General features: G+C 40.2%; 1 protein-coding gene across 9 annotated transcripts in view; it reads right to left on the reverse strand.

Annotated features, from left to right (window-relative positions):
• elmo1 (engulfment and cell motility 1 (ced-12 homolog, C. elegans)) overlaps positions 1-17,071 on the reverse strand; it is a 160,004-nt gene that overhangs the window by 132,642 nt on the left and 10,291 nt on the right. For 4 of the 9 annotated variants that reach the window (XM_088601709.1, XM_088601707.1, XM_088601708.1 and 1 more), the window contains exon 1: positions 2,516-2,666. The exons of 3 other annotated variants lie outside the window; for them this stretch is intronic. The gene's annotated coding sequence lies outside the window, so the exon portion shown is untranslated. Of the gene's footprint in view, positions 1-2,316; positions 2,338-2,515; positions 2,667-17,071 lie in introns of those variants that run through there. 2 more of the 9 variants (XM_088601704.1, XM_088601705.1) reach the window with 2 other exon arrangements.

Here is a 17,071-nt window from a genome sequence, read left to right on the forward strand (position 1 = left end):
ACTTGTCTAACAGTACAACAGCAAAACACAAATCTCACTGTCCCGGTTGGCTGGTGGCATGAATGAGTCAAGTCTGTACAGGATTAATCCAGAAACAGCAGATAGAGATAACATTGCCGTCATTACTTTCTTTCTCTTTTCACAATGCAAGCAGTACTGCTTAGATACTGCATCCAGTCCTGCCCTTTCAGAAAGTCTCTTATTGCTCAGGAAGGTTACAGCAACCTGCAGCCTATTCCAGAAACAACAGGGCACTGGACATGATACTGCAACATCAGAGGGTCTGATTCAATAGAGAAATATGAAGTTTGAGCTATAAAAAATCCAGTTCAGTTGAAGAAAGTGCATTTTATTGGCAGGAAAACCAGACAGAATGGAATATTGGTGGAACATTAATGGGGCCTGGATAATGAGTTGTACAGAATTGTTGGTAAAGAAGGGGCCGATTCTGTTAATGTTGCTTAAGAAGAAATGGCAGGGGCTTACCAGAGAAGAAAGGTACTCGGGGCATTTAAGAGAGGGATCGAGAGTGATCAGGTTCAGACTCATCAAGGAAGAGAAAAAGGGAATAAAAGGAGGTGCTTCCAACAGGAGACGTGAGTATCAGAGGGAGGAAAAGAGAGGAAGATTTGAATATCAGCAGCCTAAAAGTATTATAAAAGGCCACGGAAAGGGATGGAGACATCTCAGGGAACAGGTTTTGAAAGAGACCATGAGGGGACCCAGGACAGAACCATGAGGTACACCAGTCAGAAGGGAGTTAACCAGCCAGCATGTTTTCAAAAGATAGGAGGAATCCAAATCATCCAGCAAAAGATGCATGGGAAGAACAAGCAGAACCCCCCAAACCTGCATCACAATCTAGAGTCAAATGCAGCACTGTGAGCTAGCAGTATTAACCATCACAGCACTTGCCCATCCCATCAATGTGCACAGGTTCATGAATCACCGAAGTGTTAAGATCAGAGCCCTTAATAAATTTTACATGCCACTGTTCCATCAGTTTGTCAATGCAACAAAATAAGCATAATAAAATTACTCTATTAAAACGTAGTGTTCCTGAAATCACAGCTGCAATGATCTATTACCGTCTTGGCTTTATGACATTACCCCTGATCATGCAAAGTGAAGACTTGATTTTTCACAACTGAAATAACACTATTTAAAAAAAACTGTCAATTGATTTATATTTTATCCTGGAATTACTCATGAGATAATATCATTGCATTGTTTTTTATTTAGAAAAGCTTGCAATACTTGCTATTATTCTGTTAATTCTGTCACTATGAGAACGTTTTACAAATAGTACTGGGGCTCCTACAACACAAAAAGCAGACACTGTTTCAATTTTATGACTGAAAAAAGCAGCACATCATCTCTTGAATATGCTCCAGTTCTTCCCGTCAGCAGGAAATGCTTTTAAATCACTAAAGGAAATGTGCTCTAGTTCTCACCCTGGTGAGGTACAGAGTATACCGTTATTAAACCAGAAACAGGTTGTGGCTTACGATGTCCACAGCTTAACTAGTGAAATGTCTTTCTTCACTGTCTATTAATAAATACCTTATTGGTTATCTAGGTTTCTGAGGAAAAGTTTCCTCAGATAATAAAAATATCCACCACTTCCAGATTTAATTAAACAATCTGTCTCAGATTTAATAATTTACAGTTAAATGCTCTCTCCAGGAACTGAGGCATCAATACTCTGCTGTATAATGCTGTGCCCTGCAGTATAGCTCAACACTGTGCCACTGACCATGCGCTTGAAACCTAAGACACATCTTAACTGCATGAAACATAATATTCAAATGCCTTCAGTGGAAAAACAAGGACACATTTGGCTAAAGAGAAAAACAATAGTCCACAAAACCTACCTGCAAAGATTTTTTGTTAGCTTAAAAGAGCAGTAGTAGTAGTATTTAGTAGCATTACTGAATACAAAGCTAATTGTAAGCTTTGTAGCTTTCAGAACAAATGCTGAAAGCACGACCGACCAAAAAATACATACAGAAGCTAAGGATATCACCCTTTAAAACGCAGCATCTTATCACATCCCCTACAGGTAGATACTTATATGCCAGCGCCAAAGAAACCCTCCCCCCACGGAGTCTGCAAACAAGTTTAACCAGACTAAAAAGGAAGAGAAGAGAACGGAACAAAAGCCCATCATTTACATGGGTTCATGCAACGTTCAGAATCAGATCTAAAAAAAAATGTATCACTATTAACCTTACTAAGATATTATCGTCAAACACTTTAGTAATGGAGTTTTAGACAGTCCGCAAAAGAATCTAGACACTCAAAACCACACCCTACCTTACAGAGGAAGCCAACTTGAAGTCTATGTGCTGCCTAGAAGCAAGTGGGTATGTGAACTAACCAGGATATCCTGTCACAAGCAGCAAAGCTTTGCAGATCCTCTCTCCTTATCTCTTCTGCTGGTGAACCCAAAATCTTCAAATAATCCTTTTATAGACAAGATATTCCAAGGTGTATGACTCCATATTTTACTCACCTGTCTCTTCCCAGATTACGGGGCTTTAAAAAGCCGTGTCCAGCAGGAGAAAAGTCTCTGTCAGAAGCTCTACAGCACCCTGCTACTTAAAGCAGCATCAGAAAGAGAAGGTTTAACTAAAATAGGAAGTAGGTGAACGTCACACGACAAGGAAACGGGCCTGCCACAGAAACAAAGAGCGGCAAAATTAAAAGAAACGACAAACTAAAAACTGACAGGAAGCCATTTTTTTTTACTTCCCTGTCTGCTTCTCTGAGCATAGGTCAGAAACACAAACTTAAAAATGTAAAAAACACAAAACATGCCAAGTGAATAAAGCAGGACAACTATTCTCTTTATATATCTCAGATAACCCATAAAAGTAATTCAGCTTAAATATAAAGGGATGTACCTTAGCAGACTTATAATATTCCCCAAGTTTCCTCTGTATTAAAAATAAAGAAAATAATAAAGGCCTACACAGACAATGTTCACCCCATCAAATGAACCTTTACGTAACAGTTTTTGGATTATTTCCACTGAAATCAGTTCAATATTCCAGTGAACTGAAAACAAGCAAATATTTGATTGATAATAAACAGGCAATCCATTAACCTCAGAAAGAACTTAAGTCACCCTGATGTCAAGTATATAACTTCAGTCACCAAATATTCTGCACCAGTCCAGCTGTGTTAAAGTGCAGAGAGGAAACATTGAAATTGTGTTCCCCAACACATTAGACAGAATGAAGCATTCAGAGTATCGTCATACTGTAGTTACCTCCCTATTACAAACAAAAAAAAGGTCTGCATAATTCTCTTTTCATTACATAAGTCTGTTCTTCAACACCCATAAGTCAAACAGGGACAAACAAGACAGCCAAAACCCCCTAAATCATTCCAGTTTCTCAATCTTTGCACAGGAAGGTTCCCAATTGGCTTAACTAATAAAGACACTCACAGACTGAGTCCTACAATCCAGATGTTGTGATATCAGATCTGGGCTGGCTGTTACTTCTAGATGCCTGCAGGTTAGCAGTGGTGTCAGTGAGATACACTACAATTCTGCAGTGAGTGCTAATCCTGCAGTCAGGCACTATGTAGCTGCCTGTCAGAAGAGCCCACCTAACCCTTCCTCATGCAGGCAATATGAAACGAATTGGAAATTCCAAAGTAAGGCAAGTATAAAATGAAAAAATATATATTGGGGATTACAATGGAATGAGCTGCCAGATACAGAACACTTTGTCAATTTTTCACAATCAACTGCTGTGTCAGCAGGAGTTTCCATTGTTGTAGAGTATTCCAAACCCATCACCTAACATGAGGATGGTATCTTTCTACACCGGCTACACATAAACATCCTTGACAAAAAGTAACAAAATGGTTTACTACCTGATTCGGGAATATAAAATAACCCCTCCTATCTTCTGCCCAGGATTTCTCTCCACACCAGATCGATACATCTTCTTTTATCCTGTTCTGAAATTCTGTGTGGAGCTGACCATTATTCTTTCACTTTTTCCAGGATCTTTAAATCTATACTCAGTTGAAAGAAAGACAATACTTTCAGTCAACCTGCAAATAAAACCCACAGCAAGTCCTCAGCATTCTACTGCAGCATGTTTACCTAAGTGAAACTAGCTCTGCCACTAACAGCATGCAGCAGTTATTTTTAGTACAGTTGAGGGTTAGGGAATTGCAGGAAAAAAATAAAATAAAACTCTTATTACACATCATGATGCACTGAATCACTGGAGTGACATTTGAATGCTTAGTGCTCCATTAGCTTTCCCATATACATTTTGTAAAAAAATAAAGTACAAATTTTTACCACTGCACTAGCCTAGAGCTTAATTCTCACTGAATAAAAGCCAACAATGGCTGGCAAATTGAAATCATTAAAAATTTTCCAGAGTTCAGTAAGTCGGACATAAATGACTAAATTTAGCAAGCGTCTTAAGGACAGTAATTACCCGTTATTTCAACCACATTAATCTTTTACTTCATGTTTAGTCAGAGGGATGATCTCTAGCATGAATTCATTTTTGGACACTTTGTAGTTGCTTCCTCATTACAACGTTTTAATTTGGTTTCATGTTCTACATAAACACTCCAAACACACATCATGACTTCTACAGGGTCAATGAAAGGCAATTAAGTGAAGATGTGTCAACACAACACAAGCAATGGAAACACACAGCATGTGACATGCTCTATCATTCCACTTCTGCACAGTCAACTCGGTAACATTTGTTCAGAATACAGAACTTTTTTAGAATCCTGATGAAAGGCCCCTTTTGTTATCTGTACATCAAACTACCATCCAGCTAAGTAAGCTCCCTTGAGAATGGATTCTGCCACCGTAGATTAATTCACTGCATGTAGCACCACAGCATAATGCAGAGTATAAAGATTACTACAGGTGCCTCTTACACTGCTCTACAAAGCTGGACTGTCCCTTAAATCAGGGGCTGTCAAATGTTCTAGCTGGGGGAAGGCTTTACTATTATAAAACACAACAAACCCTCAGCATGAATCAAGAAAAAAAGCTAAATTCTTCCAAAAACTGTTTTATTACAAGACACGAAAAGCATGATTGAACATTCAATAACCTGACGCAAGTGTTGTCAAGAGCCCACAGTGCATGAAGATTGTGCATACTAAAACTGAGGTGAAAAGGCTTCCCTTTGCTTCAGGAAACCCCTTTTGACAGTGTCGAAGGCACCCTAGGGGACCCTGACACAAGGCCGATAAACACAGTTTTGAACGGATAGTAACATACACGGAATATACAGCTGTACAAAACAAGGGGACTGCACTTACTAAAACATCGAGATTTAGAAGCTGTTGTGTTAACATAGTAATTTTCTTTCCATAACTAAGACGCTCAAAAAAATGTTTAATCAAAACCATTAATTAGTTCTCAATATTTCACAATGCTTAAAGCAGAACCCACGCGTGACAGACACCACCCTTGAATAAGGTGGATCTAGGGATCTGAGCAAATTACGATTCAGAACAAGAGTCATAAAGTGCAGACGTTTTATTGCAGAGATTTCACAGGTCACAGGACAAAAGACCTTAAAGCTGTCTCCCTTAAACCAAACCCATTAACAACATGAGGTTCTGTTTATAATGCACTTTTAACCTCTCACAAATAACCTAATTAAGTGCACCTAATCATAGGCGACACAGGCACCTCTGTAGGCTTTGTTTGGCAGGTTGTCTGACCATACAGTCTATAGTCTAACCTGCAACAGGTCTATATACAGTAGGCTTTGAATTCTGCTTTGCTTATACAGTAGATGGATAGATAATACTTTATTAATCCCGTAGGGAAATTGATGTGTTACAGTAGTCCAGCCCAAGACAAGCAAAAACAGACATCAGAATAGTTATAAAACAAAAGACAACAAAAAAATAAAATAATAAATACGTAGGTGTGTGCAAAATGTGATGATCATAGTCACTGTAAAAACAATAAAATATGTGCAAAATGTGCATAGGTTTATACAGACTGATTGTCCAAAAAGTACAATGGAGCAAACATGCTGTCCATAGACGAGCAAATGAAGGGCTAACAGTCCTAGCCTAGGGCAGCGTTATACACCCTGACAGCCGCCGGGAGGAAAGACCTGCGGAAACGTTCCCCTGAACACTGTAGCTGGAGCAGTCTGTTGCTAAAAGTGCCCCGCTGCCCAGTAACAGTCCCATGAAGCGGATGAGAGGTGTTGTTCATGATGGCTGTGAGCTTGGTCAGCATTCTCCTCTCAGCCACCACCTCCATGGGGTCAAGGCTCATCCCCAACACAGTACGCAGTACGCAGTACGCAGTACGCAGTACGCAGTACGCAGTACACCTTCACTGTAACAGACTTCTTTTCAACAGACTAAACTCTACTCTGGTAAAGGGCAGTTTTGTCCACAAAAGGAACATCTGTGATGCTGAATTGCGATCTGCAGCCAACAGATTGGCCGAACACCCAAAATTGAATTTCAAATGGAATAACGGATGGCTTTGGCGATTTTGCAAACATCATGGAATAATGAATAAAAGAACATATGGAGAAGCTTTGAGTGCACCCACTGAAGTAATAGGTCTGTTCGGTAAGAAGCTGAAGAAATTCATCCAAGATGAAGCTATCATGAAGAGGCATGATAGTGCAGTGGTTAACAGTGGTGCCTTGCAGACCTGAGGGTCCAATTCAGACCTGGGGTGGAGTTTGAATGCTCTTTCCTCAGGGTGCTCCGGTTTTATTTCAGTCCAACTGATAGCTTATTTGGCTTCTGGGACAATTGGCCATGGTCTGAGTGTCGGTGTTTGGGTCTGTTTGCGTCCCATCCAGGGTGTATCCTGCCTTGCGCCCATTGCTTGCCAGGTTAGTCTCCAGCTCCTCCACCACCTTGTACTGGATACAGCAATTAGAAAATGAGTGGATGTAGGCATCGTATTATCACAACCGTACAATGCCAATGAGACTGGTCTCTTATGCTGTTTGGTCCTGGAAAATAGCCAAGTATACAAGAACTAGACATCAATGGCAAGCTGTAAAATCAGCAATGGAAAGGATCTCAGCACTACTGTGTGCAAATGCTGACGGCTTATACAGACATCTGTAGTTGTTGGAATGTCATGGAGACCAAGGGTCCTCAAGGATATAATGAATGATCTTACAGTAGTCTAATACGTGGTTTACGCATGACAGGTTTTTTTTCACATATAAAAGTGTTTTTTTAGCTTGAAATATCTCATGGGTAATTTAACAGACAGATGGTAAAAGCAGACTCTCCCTTTCCCTATTAGTCTGATAAAGTGAGGGTACACTCTACTGTAATACAATAAAGAATATTTCTATGAACAGTACAGTAATGTATTAATACATACTGCCATTATGTATTTACATAGCCAGGAAGCATATATACTGTACGTAGTGGATGTATTTTTCTCATATAAGAGTATTTTGGGACTGAAAAAATGTTAACAAACATTTGGCAATAACCCATCCCTGCCCCCTTATTAGTCTGTTAAACTGAGGGTGTACTGTATAAGAATTTAGCACCAGTGAGCAAGCGTTTCCCCATTAGCAATGCCTATATAACTGGTATATGTGTCTTACGTGGAACACTTTTCACAATGCTAAAAGTTGACAATTTAAATTGACTCCTAATTCCTAAACAGCAATCTGGGGCTGGTAACTTAGACTTTATATACATGAAGCAGAAACAAAAGTCTATTCAGACAGTTCTGCTTTCGAATATTGTGAAACAGCACAGGATAATTAATGTACATTCCCATAATTCATAGCAACTACATACTGTACTCACAGCACATCACAACACTGAAAGGTAATGTACATCCTTCCTACCAGTTCTTGAAGAAACAAAAGGTCAAGATCAATTATTTTGGAAAAAGGATTTTTACTGCAATACTTTAAGCCCTCAAACCTGATCACTAAGGCAACTGGTCATGATGTGACATTTTTGCCATTTCTGCCTATGTCACATACTGAAGTAACCATCCAACAGCAAAAAAATAAATAAAGGTTTTCATAAGTGTGAAATATATGACAAAGTGTGGGTACTGAAGATGTCCATTACTTGAACAATTTAATATTCATCAGAAAATACACTTTGGAAAATTGAAAGTCTGGATCAAATTTACACGTGAAAAAAAATCTACATATCCATGAGTGCACAAAGAAGGCTGTGTGTCTGAACCTCTGGCTTTAACAGCTGAAAACAAAACTTTTTATGAATAAGCCACCCTGAAAACGAGCAGGTGACCCTTGATGTCTACAAGCAAAAAGATGGTCTTTTTAAGCTACATTATTCCGCTCAAATAGATGTACCTTTTTAATGACCTGCTCAGGCAGCCCTGGAGACTGGTCTATTTCTGTTTTCAGCGTAATGTCTGCTTATAAAAAGCTCAAGTCTGTCGTCTCATAGGAGGTGCTTGGGAGGGGAAGTAGCATACAAACTGCTGAAATTGTGCAACAACAAATAGTAGACCTAATTTAACAGTAATACTCTGCCAAAGCCAGACTTTCACAAGACAGAGACATTTATTTGAGCAGCTGAACAAGAGTGTCTGGTAATTAAACCTTAACACACAATTGTGTTGAAAAAATCATTATTTTGTAGTGCTCCTATGTGATTATATCTGACGACGGCCACATACCAAGAAAAGTATAACATTTTTAAAGTATAAGCTTCAACCTAATGACCACTTTTGCCAGACAGATAAGAATATTAAGAATGTTGTGTCCTTGACACATTACAATATGACCTATATAGAATGTGACCACGAAAGGGTAAAACTTTATCCTCTGACAATGGCTTTGCTGTCAATGTGCCCTGAATCCTTAGCAACCAGAAATTCCTTCTTTATAGGAAATCTGTTAGCATACACTTTTAGGCCTACAATGTTTTCTTCATAAATAATTGTTTGACATTTCGCTTTTGTAAGTTTCTAAACACTGTCATTATTCCTACCACAAATATTTTAGGATTTTTCATTTCAAGAGCGCACAAAAACCACCAGTACTGATCTGGGTGTTATTTTGTTTTCCAGCCATGCGGCACCCAACTACGTGTAAAAATAAAAGGAAAACACTCCACTCACTTCAATATCAAAATAATACACAACAACACAGCCATACCCCCATTTTCTAATTGCTTTTATCCAATACAGGGCCGCTGCAGAGTTGGAGAGCATTCGGACAAACAACAGGTACGAAGATACAACCTAGACAGGATGCCAGTCCATCACAGGGCACACACAGACACAAACGCACAAACTCAGTCCAGGGCCAATGTTCCCAAAGCCAATTAACCTACCAGTATGTCTTTGAACTGTAGAAGGAAACCCACACAAACATGAGGAGAATATACAAATTGCTACAATCAGTCCTACTGTGACGGCGTGGGGTATGTGCAGATGTAGTGGCCATTCCTTCCTGCCTGTGCTGCACCAATAGCGAAGGAGAAATGATATTAGGAGCACCTGTCAGTAGAGAGAAGGCACACAGCAGCAGGTGCTCCTTGACAATCTGGCACCATGTTTCTCCTGAACCACCATCCAGTGTTTCCCATTGGAGTCCTCCTTGCCTTTTCCCTGTTCCTGTTTCCCTGCCTGCCTGGACATTTCCTGTTGTTTCTCCCCTTCCTGACGTGCCATGACTCCAGCTGGGGCCCATCTATTGCGGTGCTTTCCAGAACAGATCCAGTTTGAACAGTGTGGCAATGAGACTGGGGTTCTGCTCTGGATCCAGTCCTCTGTGAGCTCAGGCTGGTTCAGGGTGCCCTTTCAGTAAACCTACTCAACACAATTCCTGACCCCGGTAGTTCTCCCCTTCCTCAACCTCGGGACATCGCTCTCGTTCTGGTTCCCAGAAGACGGACTGTTTGGCCTGGTCCAGGGTGTGCCTTCTGTAACCCATCCTGGCAGCACGCGCTTGGCTTGGTCTCTGGAGGAACGCACGCCCTCCTCAGCCCAGTTCCTGTCGCGTTCCCCGTAGACCACCATGACGACATTCGTCTCGCGTCCAGCCTTCACAGCCCAGCCTCCAGGTGCAGAGAGCCCTGTCCCGTCCCCAGTTCTCAATCTCATGTCCATCCCTTTGAAGCCAAGTCCATTCTGGAGCATGGTAGCCACTTTGCCTGGATGGTGACGCCCTTGCTCTTGGGTCTATGATACCCACTTTCCTGCCTGCACTGTCCTGGTGGGGCAGTGCAACACAAACTCCACACAGATAACACCTCAGGAACTGAACCCAGTGCCCCAACACTGCAAGACTGCAACACTAACCATTGTGCCTCCCTTATTTTTAATTTCAAGAGCACAGAAACCCAACAGTATTGACATGGGCATTACTTTGTTTTCCAGCCATCTGGGTTTGCGGTTCGCAGAAGAAACCACTTCACTCACTTAAATACCTGAAACGGCACACCACAAAACAATTTATGTAAATTCTTTGAACACGACTGCTTCCCATGATTCCGTTGATTTCCTTCCGAAATCTATGGTCACGCATGCTTCCCTACCTAAGCAGAATCTTCTTCATCCAAAAGGAAGTGGAAGGACTTGCTTCCTTAAATCCTGGAAATGCATACTTGAAACAATGCAGAAGAGAGCAGCTCTGAGCAAAGCTATTGCCACCGAGTGAGTGAGTACACTGTTACTTTGTCATAAATATAAATTTCAATATGAAAAACTATAACCGACCTGATTTTGAGGCCTGACAATTCTAACTTACTTTTTCAAATTAGGTTAAACCTAATTGTCTGGAATTCACAAAACTCTGGCAAAATGATAATAACCCCTGTACAACATTTTGTGAATCAACAAAAGCATCCTCTGTAAGGGTTGATTCACTAATGAGAAAGTGGCTAAATCACTGCAATTCACAGTGCTGATTAACTGGCCTCTTTGCTTGAAAAGTTCCATTTCTCACTTCTGCATTTAGAAGCAGGAACAGTTCCCTTTTGCCTGTCCCAAACATTTTAAAAGATATAAAAGCGCTTTTATATCAGCGTCACAAAAAAGGAAAAAAAGGCAACAAATAAGAACTGAATCTGTTTAAGTCAACATCCACTTGGAGAAGGGTGTGAACATGTAATGTTATTTTGTAAGAGGCTAATCCACTTTGAAAGCTTGGCTCCAGCACTGCACAGCAGTACCTGCAATGAAGCAGAGCATCAGGCCTACATTTAAGAACTGCTGCAGTGTGCATTTAGGTCTCCCAAAAACATAAATTATCTCCAGATTAATGTATTTATCTTTATTATTTCTCAGAGAATAAATCAAATGGAGACCAAAAACTTAAATCTAGCCCTGAAAGGAAATATTACAAAGTACAGCACTATGAACCGATTAAGCCTTTCCTGCAAACTTGAGATTCCCCTAAACCTAAGGTCTGCATCACACCTCCTGTAGACTGTTTAATAACAAAACAAGCTTCTAACATCTACACGGGAGACACAATCAATTCAACAGTTGTTCGCAATAAAATAAAGTAGAACTTACACATGATAATTTAATCTGATAAGTTAATGGTGCACTTGCCTCATTACATTAAAAACCAAACATGTTTTAATTAAACTAATCTTTGTTTCCCCTGGGGCAAGCACGATTCTTAAACATAAGACTTCAGACTTTAATGGCTGCTCAGTTCAATAGCTAATTACGCATGATGTAGACATAGCAGTTGACAGGACCATTTTATTTACGATCATGTACATTTAATATTGTGGTTGCCCAACAACAGATATCACGGGCATACCTAAGCCAGAGAATTTTTCACTGTTGAATTCAAACTATTTGCTACTGCAGTCAAGACACACAACCATGCCGAAATGCAATGGTCATAAAAGAGCAGAACTGCTGTTCTTAAAATACATTCGGATCAGCGTTGCATAACATTGTGCATTATAACAGTTCAAAACTGTCTGCACCAGGAGAGATTTAAAATGAGCTTTGTAACCTTTGATGGTATATCAGTGCTCTACTATCACATTTGTCCTTTAAATGACAAATCATTTCATTGTTTACTGTACATACAACTTAACGAGTCACTGAAACACCCTGACAAATTATGCCTCATTCAAAATTTATAACAAGCTTTAAAAAAAAATTAAAAACCATTAGGCACATATCTGAAATTGTGGATATAACTGCATTTAAATCATGCAAAAACTGACATATTTTGAAGCTCGCCCAAGGCCGAGCTCTTTTCCGCAGTCCTCCAGGGGCCCTCGGATCAGATGTCATGGATTTGCATAACATAAGATTCAACTACAGATGTTAGGAGTCAGCAAAATGGCTACTCAATGCTCAAGGTATGTGAAACAGAGTGACCTTTTAAGCTGCCCCACTAATCCTGTTATTGGCGAAGCAGCAAATCATAAGCGTGCAGTTCTGCACCATGACCATAACCAAGAAAAACTGTAGTTTGAGGCAGTGTTTATTTATTGTCCACAGGAACACTATTCTCTTTGTCCTTCTAAACTGGGCACTGTGAACACTGCGAGTTTATGAGCATTTTCATGGTCACGAGCCTGGTACAGCCTGCCTTTCCTTCCATTCTCTTTCAAAAGTCTTTAAAAGTTCAACACAGTGAAGCCTGCAGCATTTTAGTTCCACGGGTTAAGGTATTACTTGTGGGCAGCAGATGTTTATAAGTCACATTACCATGACGCAAGGAACCTGGAACAGAGGCACTAAATTCAAGCACCACAACGTCAACAGTGGCTCCTTGAACTACATACTTAAGCCCCAGCTGTGGCCCATACTTCACACTTCTGCCCTCAGCCCTCAGCACGCTGGGCACATTCCAAAACCCAGAAATGCTGCTTCGCTTACATCCCCGACAGGTCTCACCACTGAGTCATGGGACTAATGGGTTTTGTTTGCAAGGATAGCTCAGGGAAGCATATTCAGAATATTGTTTCACAACCGTTCAGCATTTCTGGCAAAACGCGTTAAAATAACTTGGACTCTGGCTTATTATATCATCGGGTTGTTGTTTTATTTAACCAAGTGGTGCCCCCTACTTTGCTACCCTTGTGTAAAAACAAAACAAACCACGTGGATTACAATAACTGCCCTTATTTTGTTTCATAATATAAAAAAACCATATCATTTACCGTACTTTTTAATTAAATCAAAGGGCAGATATCCCCTGCTTCTCCTTTATGAAATCAAAACTCTTTTAGAAGCACTGATGAGACCTGTAGAGGACAGGGCAGGCACAAGTCTCTCTCTCATATCATTTAAAACAACTAAGCTTTCTGACAGTTTAGCAATTCTGTTAAACTTTTAGACGTGCAAAAAATGCACTGATAATGAATGATACTCAAATTCAAATGAAAATGAAACTACATGGTACTGTTTGTCTTGAAAAAACAAAAAAATGAATCTTATGACAGTCAGTATAGCTCTATTTTGTCGGTATAAGCCAAAACACCCACTTAGTGCTGATGACCCAGGTTATTGTGATTCTAAAACGAGGGTCACCACAATGATGTCACTGTCGCCGCGGTTCACAGATCATGTACAGGGATCAATGAAAACAAAGCTAGAGAACCAGGAACTGATATTTCTACATAAAAGAAAGGAGTAAGAAGTAAATTAACTCTGAAAGTTTACCTGACACCACTCAAGGTATTTCCCTTTTTATGAATACAGTTGTGCTTTCTGAGGACAAAAAAAAAGAACTATTGTACTTGTTCCCTTCACTTGCAAAAAAAAAAAGTGTAGTTCATCCAGCTATGAAAATGTTAGCTTGACCTTGTCACTGCCAGACAAGCTGAAAAGCTTTCCATTTCTTGAAGGTTAAAATAACATCAACAACAAAAAGAAAACATTGTCAGTTCTCTTCCGTTACAATGTAAACCATGATGACATAAAGAATCTTGTCACTGTTTGCAGATTTGGCATTATACGGTCCAAATTCTGTAACAAAGTGTGCAGCAGGCAGTCATGTTGTGAGGATATTGCCAACTGAGAACTACAAGACAGCTCAACTGGATGGAATTCCTTCTTTCTGTGTATGGAAGAAAACTTTTTTTGTCCGAGCGATTTTAACAACAGCTCATGTTAAGTCTATGTCTATTTAACTGCAATATTGAACAGAGGATGCCATTCAATAAACTCAGTACAACAGAATCAGAGGTGACTCCAAATACTGCGACACGTATTGTTCTAATTAAAAATGCTTTAACAATACAGAAACATTTAAGGCACAAGGAACACAAGTATACAACTACTCTATGGTTTGGTTTGAAGATTACAGTTTCAAACACAACCTGGGTCAATCTGTATTGAGCAGCATCGTTAAGACAGTGATTTGGTGTAATCGCATTTTGGTGATAGGCTAGCTACAACAAACTCTATCGTTGCTTGTCTGAGAATGACGGACAGCTAAAGAGCTCAGGCAATAAAAAAAACCTACACTGACTCAGTACATTTGGTACCTTGCAAAAGTATTCAGACCCCTGTACAATTTTCACATTTTGTTGCTTTAAAGCTTACAGTCACACAACACTTTCAAGAATTTAATATTTTCCATATACAACAGTGACTCCACATGTTCAAAGTGACAAATAAAAAGTAAACATGATTGCTTGTGCATATTTGTCTGTGTCTGCTTGTGCTTGTGTCCTGCGATAGATTGGCATCTCAGCCAGGCTGTGCCCTGCCCGTGCACCTGTTGTTCGTCGGGACAGGTTCCTGCTTCCCTGAGACCCTGAACTGGATGAAGCCGTTAGAAGATGAAAGGATGCTTAGAGTTCTTTCATGATGAAAGAAGAAAGACCAAACCTTACTCATCATTATGCACAGATTTAGTTCAGAATCTGAAATTTTGAGTAGCACCATATAATTCAACAAATGTAATGTGAAGAGTGACAAAGAACATTCCAAATTTAGGGTGATGAAAACAAACCTTCATCTTCATCTTTTAAGATAAGATAAGATCACTTTATTATCCATACACAATTTCGTGCATTAGGAATTTGTCTTTTCGCATACCCCAGCTTGCTCTCCATGAGACACACATGCAGACAGGGAGAGAGAAGCTTGGGGTCAGAGCGCGGGGTCAGCCATTTATGCGGCACCCCTGGAGCAGCTGGGGTTAAGGGCCTTGCTCAGGGGCCCAGTGGAGTAGGATTCCTCTGCCGGCAACGGGTTTGAACCGGCAACCTTCCAGCCACAAGCGCAGATCCTTAGCCACAGTGCCACTGCTCCCCCATCTTTAGACCTCTTGTGAGGACCAGAATAGACGGCACACATTTATACCCACCTGTCTTCCTTTGTAATAACCATTTATTGCATTGTATGGTGGTATTTGGATTTCCCACTGCATTTTAATTGTCATTTCATCTGTGTTCTACTGTGTTATGTGATCGCACTGTCATGTCCTTCATCTTATCATCCGCCATCTTGTGAGGGGCTACAGACTCTGGCCCAACCCAGGCTGCAACACAGTCTTGCCCTGTCCATCAGGGGGAGTCAGAGTGAGAATTTAGAGTTTATTCCATGAGCATGAATGTCAGGAAACACATTCTCTAAGCAGCGTTTCTCAGTGTAGAAGAATACCTGCAGGACGGGCCAGAGTTTGGCTTTCATCATTTCCTTAATAAATAATTTAAATACCTTTTTGAACATCTTTCTAATAAAACCTAATGACCTCCCCGTAGCAACCACTTCTATGTTCCCAGTCAGTTATTTTCTCTCTTGAACACACCCAGTGAGACAGCTCATCAGTCTGGTTACTGAAAACATTCATTTGCACTTGTAGTGCTTTGGTTGAATATCTCCCAGCAGATCTTACAGCATGTACTGTTCTCTACAATTGCTCAGGACCTGTGAAAGAATGTTATACTTGTCTGACTGAGAGAATTCAATCAGGCAGGTAAGAGCTCAGGCAAAGCAAATACCAGAACAGAAGCTGTGCACCACACAATCTACACATTCTGTTTCTATGAAGTAGATTCACCCATCCATCCATTTTTTCTGGGCCGGGGGGGGGGGAGCTCGAGCCCATCCTGACAAGCAAAAGGCGCAAGACAAAATACACCCTGAATGGGACATCAGTCCATCGCAGGACAGGCACAAAGACACAAACACAGATAGGCACACACTCACACGAGGGACAGTTTTTCCCTGAAGCCAATGAACCTACCAGTATGGACTGTGGGAGGAAACCCACTCAAATACAGAGAGAACATAGAAGCTCCAAGCAGATAGTACCCTTGAAATTGAACCACTGGGCCTCTGCACTGTGAGGTAGCAATGGTTACAAATGCACCACCACACCTTTCTCATCATTATGCACAAATTTAGTGCAGAATCTGAAAGTCTGAGTAGCACTGTATGAATTCAACAAATGTAATGTCAAGAGTGACAAAGAACGTTCCAAATTTAGGGTGATGAAAACAAATCTTCATCTTAATCTTTTAAGATCAGATAAGATCACTTTATTAGCCATACACAATTTCTTTAAGATAATGCCCACCATAGTAGATTTATTCAATCCCTTAAGAGACTTCACAGGAAAGTGTGCCTCTCAAAGTCTGCATAAAAAACACCCATAAAAAACAGCACTAGATACTGAAGTGCAAAAGAACATTCGCCTCAAATGCATCCTTTACTTTGTTCCATCTGCAAGCGTATCTCCTTTCAGGTCATATGTAAGTCAAAACTGTCGTTCAGTTAAATTATCAGTATTGGTATACACCAGAGAGAAGCACAATCAAATAACGTCTGGCGATTAAATCAATAACATACTGTAACTAATTTGAAATTGTCCACTAAAAATAATTAGTTCCGTAACTGTTATTAGAAAAACCAACCACAAGGACTTCAATGATTTTCGTACCTAACAAAAACGCTAAAAAGGACAACATCCTTGAGGTTTTGTTTCAAAGTCAAGAGTACCACTGCATCTCTGGAAGCAGTACAGAATGTTCAGCCGCAGGTGACAAGAACAATGGCAGTAAACCAAAATGGCTACCAAGACGTCAGGGTGTAATGATACTCTACTAAATCTCTTTCAGAATTCATATTACTTTCACG

Source organism: Lepisosteus platostomus, chromosome 12 (genome assembly GCF_059453375.1).
Source record: "Lepisosteus platostomus isolate fLepPlt1 chromosome 12, fLepPlt1.hap1, whole genome shotgun sequence".
In the NCBI taxonomy this organism is placed as follows: Eukaryota; Metazoa; Chordata; class Actinopteri; order Semionotiformes; family Lepisosteidae; genus Lepisosteus; species Lepisosteus platostomus.